Source organism: Triticum dicoccoides, chromosome 7B (genome assembly GCF_002162155.2).
Source record: "Triticum dicoccoides isolate Atlit2015 ecotype Zavitan chromosome 7B, WEW_v2.0, whole genome shotgun sequence".
Taxonomy (NCBI): domain Eukaryota; kingdom Viridiplantae; phylum Streptophyta; class Magnoliopsida; order Poales; family Poaceae; genus Triticum; species Triticum dicoccoides.
This window is the reverse complement of record NC_041393.1, coordinates 466,115,859-466,124,713: the sequence shown is the minus strand read 5'-3', so window position 1 is coordinate 466,124,713 and position 8,855 is coordinate 466,115,859.

Below are 8,855 nucleotides of genomic sequence, written 5' to 3'. Positions count from 1 at the left end.
CACAGGTCGTCCCGCGAGGAAATGCCCGGTTCAACGGGTGACCTACTTCCCGATCTGCAGCAACTGCACGAACGTGTTCGGCAGGCAATGAACAGTGTTGCCCAGGCCTTATGGCCGTCCATCTCCCTACCCGAGGGTCTTGGAGGGCTTGCGGAGAAGCTTTAGGGAGCACGGCAGCTCTTCCGTTTATGGAAGATATCGGCCTGCCGTCAAGGCGCCAGGGAGGCCTGGGCCATGGTGAAGACGCGGTACACAAAGGCAGATCCGAACCACATGGCCGAGGTCGGACCTGTGGGGCCTGATGGGAAGGAGATCCCTGTGAGCTTAATGTACGGCCAAGTAGAGTTGGCCGCGAAGTATTCCCAACGGGACTATAAACTAGACAGCCTGTTAGACGGGATTGAAGAGGAGTACAATCAGTCAAGTTGACGATGTAATTTAAAATGACATGTAAAATGCCTTATAGCCGGATTGTAGATCGTTTGTCTTTGCGGACCTGTTCGCTTCAACCTCTGGACCCAACAGTCCGGAGTGTGTCTGAATACCCTCACGGTTATATAAAAACCGGGGCATGCATGGAGACCAGGCGTAGGGGTCATTAGTGCTTTATCAGACAAGTGCCCAACTAGTTATGTTATATTACATGGTTAGTAAGAAACATCTTCTAGGGAGAATAGTTCCGTTAGGGTTTCCTTTCCCTGGGAGGCATGCCCTAAAGTGCATGTCCGGACTACGAAAAGAGCAGAAAAAAACGACTGGGGGCAGATAAATAAATAAGTAAGAAATCATCTTTCAAGTCACCGACCGAATATTCCCTTAAGAACGCTAGCTTTCGGCTTCACCCAGTCTGAGGTACACATCCGGCTGGCCCGGCAGTAACAATCGCAGAGGTGCTCCCTTTACCTCCTAGCCGAACAATCGGGAACATAGGGGTAAGCACAGGAGCCGGGCAACCCAGCTTGGCCAAAACTTAAGTCATATCGATGCATATAATGGTGAATAAAAGGTACATGTGGAAGTGTGACACATGTTTTGGGCATGAAGCCCTTATAAATAAGCTTCTGTTAAAGAAGCCCCCAGGTATAATGAGTGCGAGCCGCACGTCAAGTGTGTGTGCACAATGCGCAGATCAGCCCTCAAAGGCTTTATGAAAAAAAGGAAGGAGAGAGAGAAAAACAAAAGATAGCTAAAGTATAAAATGTGGACGGAGGAAGGAGACGAACTCTGAGTCCGGCACTAGACGTAGAATCTTCGGAGACGGGCTGCATTCCATGGGTTCGGCTCGAGTCGGTTGTCCGATGTGTTTCATAGACGGCATGCTCCGCCGGTCAGGACTTGGTCGATGATGAAGGGACCTTCCCATTTGGGCTTGAGTTTGTCCTTTTTCTAGTCCGGCAGGCGTAGAACTAATTCGCCAACATTGTAAGTTTTGGCTCGTACTTCTCGGCTTTGATATCTTCGGGCCTGCTGTTGATAGAATGCGGAACGAGCTTTTGCCACGTCGCGCTCCTCTTCTAAGGCGTCCAAACTGTCCTGCCGATCCAGCTCGGCCTCTCTTTCTTCGTACATGCACACGTGAGGTGAGTCATGAATTATATCGCAGGGCAAAACTACCTCTGCGCCGTACACCATAAAAAATGGTGTGAATCCGGTAGTGCGGTTTGGCGTAGTCCGCAGCCCCTAGAGTACGGAGTCGAGCTCCTCCACCCAGTGCGTGTTAGATTCCGTGAGGGGGCGCACTAGCCTGGGTTTGATGCCGCTCATGATTAGACCATTTGCTCGTTCGACTAGACCGTTAGTTTGAGGGTGATAGACTGAAGCGTAGTCGAGCTTGATGCCAATTGTTTTGCAGCAGTGTTTAACCTCGTCGGCCGTGAAGTTCGTTTCGTTATCAGTGATGACGCTATGGGGGACGCCATAACGGTGTACCACCCCAGATAGGAAGTCTATCACAGGTCCGGATTCGGCCGTTTTAACTGGCTTGGCCTCTATCCATTTGGTGAATTTGTCCACCATGACAAATAGGTATTTTTGCTTGTGGGTTCCCCCTTTAAGGGGGCCAACCATGTCAATCCCCCAGACCGTGAACGGCCAGGTGATGGGTATAGTTTTGAGGGCGGTGGGTGGCATGTGGCTTTGATTAGCAAAGAGCTGGCAACCGACGGATCGTTGGACTAAGTCCTGAGCATCTGCCCGGGCCGTCGGCCAATAAAATCCTGTACGGAAGGCCTTGCCTACAAGGGCCCGGGCTGCGGCGTGGTGCCCACCAAGTCCGATGTGAATTTCCGCCAGAAGATCGCCCTTCCTCTTCGGAGATGCACCTTTGAAGGACTCTGGTTGTGCTTTTCTTATAAAGCTCTCCCTCATGGACCTTGTAGGCCTTAGATCGCCGTACTATGCAGCGGGCCTCGTTTTGGTCTTCGGGGAGTTCCTTCCTAATTAAGTAGGCTAGGAATGGTTCCGTCCACGGGGCAATGATTACCATTATTTCGTGGGCTTAAGGTGTTATTTCATTGGCTAAGCCACCGATTGTGTCAGAATGTTCGATGTTGGGAGGTGCGGTTGGCTCCAGGTTGTTATTTCCGGACTCCTCTTCCCATAATACGGATGGCTTAAAGAGCCGCTCCAGGAAGATGTTTGGAGGGACGGCGTCACGTTATGCGCTGATGCGTGGCAACACGTCGGCCGCCTGGTTGTTATCCCGGGCTACATAGTGGAATTCGAGTCCTTGGAACCGAGCTGACATTTTTAGGATGGCGTTACGATAGGCTGCCATTTTCGGATCCTTGGCGTCAAAGTCTCCATTTACTTGGGATATTGCGAGGTTTGAATCCCCGCGGACCTCTAGGCATTGAATGCCCATGGAGATTGCCATCCGGAGACCGTGTAGAAGGGCCTCGTATTCGGCTGCATTGGTGGAGTCTATGTACATTATCTGAAGTACGTATTGGACTGTGTCTCCGGTTGGGGACGTCAAGATGACGCCAGCCCCCAAGCCGGCCAACATTTTGGAGCCGTCGAAGTGCATGATCCAATTGGAGTATGCGCCGCACTCTTTAGGGAGTTCAGCTTCGGTCCATTCAGCGATGAAGTCGGCCAAAACTTGTGACTTTATGGCTCGCTGTGGTTTGTAGGTTATGTCGAATGGTAAGAGCTCAATGGCCCATTTTGCAATCCTGCCCGTTGCATTGCGGTTGTTTATGATGTCGTTGAGAGGTACTTCGGAGGCTACTGTTATCGAACACTCTTGAAAGTAGTGTTGCAGCTTTCGGGATGCCATGAACACCGCATACGCTATCTTTTGATAATGTGGATACCGGGACTTGCATGGAGTTAAGACAGTGGATACGTAGTATACTGGTTTTTGCAGAGGGAATTTGTGTCCTTCTGTTTCTCGTTCGACGACGAGCACCGCGCTTACAACCTGATGTGTTGCTGCGATGTATAACAACATTGGTTCGCCCAAGTTGGGTGCGGCCAGGACCGGATTTGTTGCCAATATGGCCTTTATTTCTTCGAGTCCGGCCGTGGCAGCATCCGTCCATTCGAAGTGTTCGGTGCACCGGAGGAGGCGATAAAGGGGCAATGCCTTTTCTCCTAAGTGGGAGATGAAGCGGCTTAGAGCCGCCACGCATCCAGTCAGTTTTTGTATTTGTTTGAGGTCTTTTGGGATATCCAACTGTGACAGATCTCGGATCTTGGCTGGATTTGCTTCAATTCCTCTACCAGATACGATGAAGCCCAAGAGCTTTCCGTCTGGTACACCGAACACGCATTTTTCCGGGTTGAGCTTGATATCATATGCTCGGAGGTTGTCAAATGTGAGCCTCAAATCGTCTACTAGAGTTTCGACGTGTTTGGTTTTAACGACCACATCGTCTACGTATGCCTCCACTGTTTTGCCGATTTGGGTTGCCAGACATGTCTGAATCATGCGTTGATATGTTGCACCGGCATTTTTGAGCCCGAAGGGCATTGTGTTGAAGCAGAATGGTCCGTATGGAGTAATGAATGCCATTGCGGCTTGGTCTGTCTCCGCCATCTTGATTTGATGATAGCCGGAGTATGTGTCGAGGAAGCACAATGAATCATGCCCTGCGGTAGCATCGATGATTTGATCGATGTGGGGAAGGGGGAAAGGATTCCTTGGACAAGCCTTGTTAAGGTCTTTGAAATCGACACACAGGCGCCAGGATTTGTCCTTTTTTGGTACCATTACCAGGTTTGCTAGCCAGTCCGGATGTTTTATGTCTCTGATGAATCCGGCTTCTAATAGTTTGGCTAGCTCCTCTCCCATTGCGTGTCTTTTGGGTTCGGAAAATCGCCGAAGAGCCTGTTTGACTAGCTTGAATCCTTTTAGGATGTTTAGGTTGTGTTCTGCCAACCTGCGTGGGATTCCTGGCATATCTGAAGGGTGCCAGGCAAAGATGTCCCAATTTTCCCAAAGGAATTCTCGTAGTGCGGCGTCTACATCAAGGTTTAGTTGTGCCCCAATGGAGGTCGTCTTTGTGGGGTCCGTTGGATGGACTTGGAATTTGACTATTTCGTCCGCTGGCTTAAAAGAGGTGGACTTGGATCTCTTATCGAGTATCACATCGTCCCTGTTCACCGTGGAGTGCAGCGCAGTGAGTTCGTCTGCCACTAGGGCTTCGGATAGTGCCTCTAGGGCTAGTGCGGCTGTCTTATTCTCGGCGCGGAGTGCTATGTCCGGATCACTGGCAAGAGTGATGATTCCATTGGGCCCAGGAATTTTAAGCTTCATGTACCCATAATGGGGTATAGCTTGAAAAATTGTGAATGCCTGTCGCCCTAATAAAGCGTGATATCCGCTGCTGAACGGGGCCACTTGGAATGTGACCTCCTCGGACCTATAATTGTCCGGCGAGCCGAACACCACATCCAGTGTAATTTTTCCTGTGTAGCGTGCTTCTCGACTAGGGATTATTCATCTAAAGGTTGTGCTGCTTCGCTCAATGCGGCTCCAGTCTATTTCCATTTTTCGAAGGGTTTCTTCGTAGATGAGGTTTAATCCGCTGCCGCCATCCATGAGTACCTTAGTAAGGCGAAAGTCCACTATTGGACTGAGGACCAATGCGGCTGGTGCTCGGGCTGTTCGGAATTTAGGTTCGTCACTGGCATTGAAGGTAATAGTCGTGTCACTCCATGGGTTTATTGTTGCCACCTGGTAGACTTCGGCAAGGCTGCGGAGTGTTCATTTCCGCATATTATTTGATGCTAAAGTCTCGAAGACGGTTAATACCGTACTGATATCCTTAGACTGATGCTCTAGAGCTAGAAGCTCTTTGCCACTTTTGGCCACCTGTCGTAGTATCCAACATGCTCTAAAGCTATGAGTTGGAGTGGCGCCCTCTGTGCTATGAATTTTGCAGGGTCCATTGAGCCATCCCTCCAGTACGGTTCCATGCCTGTCACGCCCAATATGCGACCCTATCCAAAAGGAACTCAAAGGTCCCACCAAGGATAGACCCGCATATTGAGACGCTTTTGCAAGGTGGATATCATTACATCAACATTACATAATAGATGGGGATACATACAAAAGGCATACAATGCCACACGAGTACAACATCATCATACATAAGAGCACCATCCGACTACGGATGAAACATAAACAGAAACTCAAACGACATCCACCCTGCTATCCCAGGCTGCCGACCTGGAACCTATCCCCTGATCGAAGAAGAAGCAGAAGAAGAACTCCAAAACAAGCAAACATCGCTCTCACGTCATGATCAGCGCACAACCTGTACCTGCAACTGTTGTTGTAGTAAACTGTGAGCCACGAGGACTCAGCAATCCCATTACCATGGGTATCAAGACTAGCAAAGCTTAATGGGAAAGGAAGGGGTAAAGTGGTGAGGTTGCAGCAGCAACTAAGAAAGTATGGTGGCTAACCAACGCAAATAAGAGCGAGAAGAGAGGAAGCGGAACGGTCGTGAAGCTTGCAATGATCAAGAAGTGATCCTGAACTCCTACTTACGTCAAACATAACCCAGAAACCGTGTTCACTTCTCGGACTCCGCCGAAAAGAGACCATCATGGCTACACACACGGTTGATGCGTTTTAATTCGGATCTGGTGTCAAGTTATCTACAATCGGACATTAACAAATTCCCATCTGCCTATAACCGCAGGCACGGCTTTCGAAAGATTATACCCTGCAAGGGTGTCCCAACTTAGACCATGATAAGCTCTCGCGATCAACGAAGGATATACCTTCTCCCAGGAAGACCCGATCAGACTCGGAATCCCGGTTTACAAGACATTTCGACAATGGTAAAACAAGACCAGCAAAGCCGCCCGAATGTGCCGACAAATCCTGATAGGAGCTGCACATATCTCGTTCTCAGGGCACACCGGATTGTCCAAACTTCCGGTAGGCCAGCCCAGAGTTGCCCCTGGTGGCCACCGGCGGCTAACAGGTTGGACCAACACTCACGACGAGCACTGGCCCGGGGGGGTGAAATAAAGATGACCCTCGAGAGCGCGACTCCCAAGGGAAAAAGGGCTAGGTGAGGCAAATGGTAAAACCAAGGTTGGGCCTTGCTGGAGGAGTTTTATTCAAAGCGAACTGTCAAGGGGGTCCCATAAATCACCCGACCGCGTAAGGAACGCAAAATCCGGGAACATAACACCGGTATGACGGGAACTAGGGCGGCAAGAGTGGAACAAAGCACCAGGCATAAGGCCGAGTCTTCCACCCTTTACCAAGTATATAGATGTATTAATAATATAAGAGATATTGTGATATCCCAACATAATCCTGTTCACCATGGAGCAATCTTCAACTTCACCTGCAACTAGCAACACTATAAGAGGGGCTGAGCAAAAGCGGTAACATAGCCAAGCAATGGTTTGCATAGGAAAGGTGTCAAAGGTTAGAGGTTCATGGCAATATGGGAGGCTTGATAAACAGGTGATAGGTAGCGCAGCATAGCGATAGAACGAAGCAACTAGCATAGCAATGATAGTAGTGAGATCCAGGGAAATGGTCATCTTGCCTGAAATCCCGCAAGGAAGAAGAACGAGTCCATGAAGAAGATGAAGCCACGAAGACGAACCAAGCGTAGACGAATGAATCCTCACGATCACCACGAAACGGGAACTATCAAGAGAAGCACACAACATAGTAAACACACCACTCATAGACAAGACATGATGCACAACAAGCATGATGCATGACAAGACTACATGAAGCTACTCATGGCAAGAGATGATGCAAACAAGAGCAACACATCAAGGCAAGTTTAAATGAGGCCGGGAACAACATATAACAATTCCGGTAAGTCCTCATATGCATATTTCGAAATTGGTCCAGATCTGAATAAACCTTATGTTCAAGTTGTTAAACAGCAAGTTAAGATGCACCAAGATGATCTACACGAGATTCTAGTCAAGTTACATATAAAGTTCATTAGATTCGGAGCTACGGCCTAGAAGATATGAGCAAAACAAGTTAAACATGGCATTGATGCAAAATGCACCCAAACATCAAGCAAACACCTCAAAACAAGGATGCAACATGATAATATGAAACTACATGCAATTCTAAGCAAGTTTCATATAGAGCACACTCAAAACGGAGCAACGGTTCAACACATGCACTCTATACAAGTTTAAAGGACAAGCTGTCCAAAATAGCAACTAGGCATATTGCAAGCATCAAAACAACATGCTACATGACCTCAACAAGAAAACAAAAGGCATGGGCATGATGTACAGGTAAAGAATAATAAAACATGAACACTGAGCTATCTCCAGAAATCACTAGAACATGCTCAAACACACATGGCAAGATTGCAAATAATAACAGTTTCAGACTTTAGCAGAAATAACATCAGGTTGCAATGTTTAGAGCTATCAAACCACATGTTACAGGAACTTATCATGGCAAACAAAGGCATGTTATGAATCTACTAATTGCATAGAACATAAGTACCTTACTGACCATGAGCGAAAAAGGACCAGAAGATATGATGGCACCCACGTAAACATGGCAAGTTATAAGACAGATTCATACATGGCAGAAACAACGATAAGTAGCCATGTAGATGAGCTTGTACCACTCACCACAGAGCAATTCAAGATAAACTAAGCATAGCATAAGCAAGAAGACATGTTTATGAAATAAGCCAAGGCAAGAACAAGTTTATAGCATGCAAGGATCAACTACAACAACCTTGGCAAAATTGAATAACATGTAAACAATCTGCCAGGAAACATTTTGAAGCAAAAGTAGAGCACGAAAATGACATTCTAGACTACTCCATAATTGAAAAAAGAGGCATGAATGGATAGACAATAACCATATGTTCAAAACACCCTTACTGAAGTATCTCAAATTATGCATGGATCTCTCTGTAGCATCATGTTTACATGGCATCAAAATAACAGCAGAACAGGGACTAAAATCAGCAACATCACGATGCCTAGTTTACATGCTTGTGCTAGTCACCACATTGATCACAAAAATACATGGCATACACCCCTTGAAAGAAGACATGGCATAGTTCAAAACACATGTAGACATAAACCTCATAGGATACACACATCAATCATGGCAAAAATGACAAAAGAGCATGTTATAACAGTTTCAGCAGATCAACAGCAACATGCACTCTTGCAATGATGATTCAGGCATCAAGGTGAACTCAAATGAATATGATGCAATGCAATGAAATGAAGTACTCGTCGAGGCGAACAATTTGACATATTACACGCACAAAACGGAGCTACCGATGCAGAGATATGATGCTACGAACATGGCATGATAATGTTAAAATATTCGGGACTTAGTGAAAACGGGGGCAACCTTCAGATCTGCACGGATAACG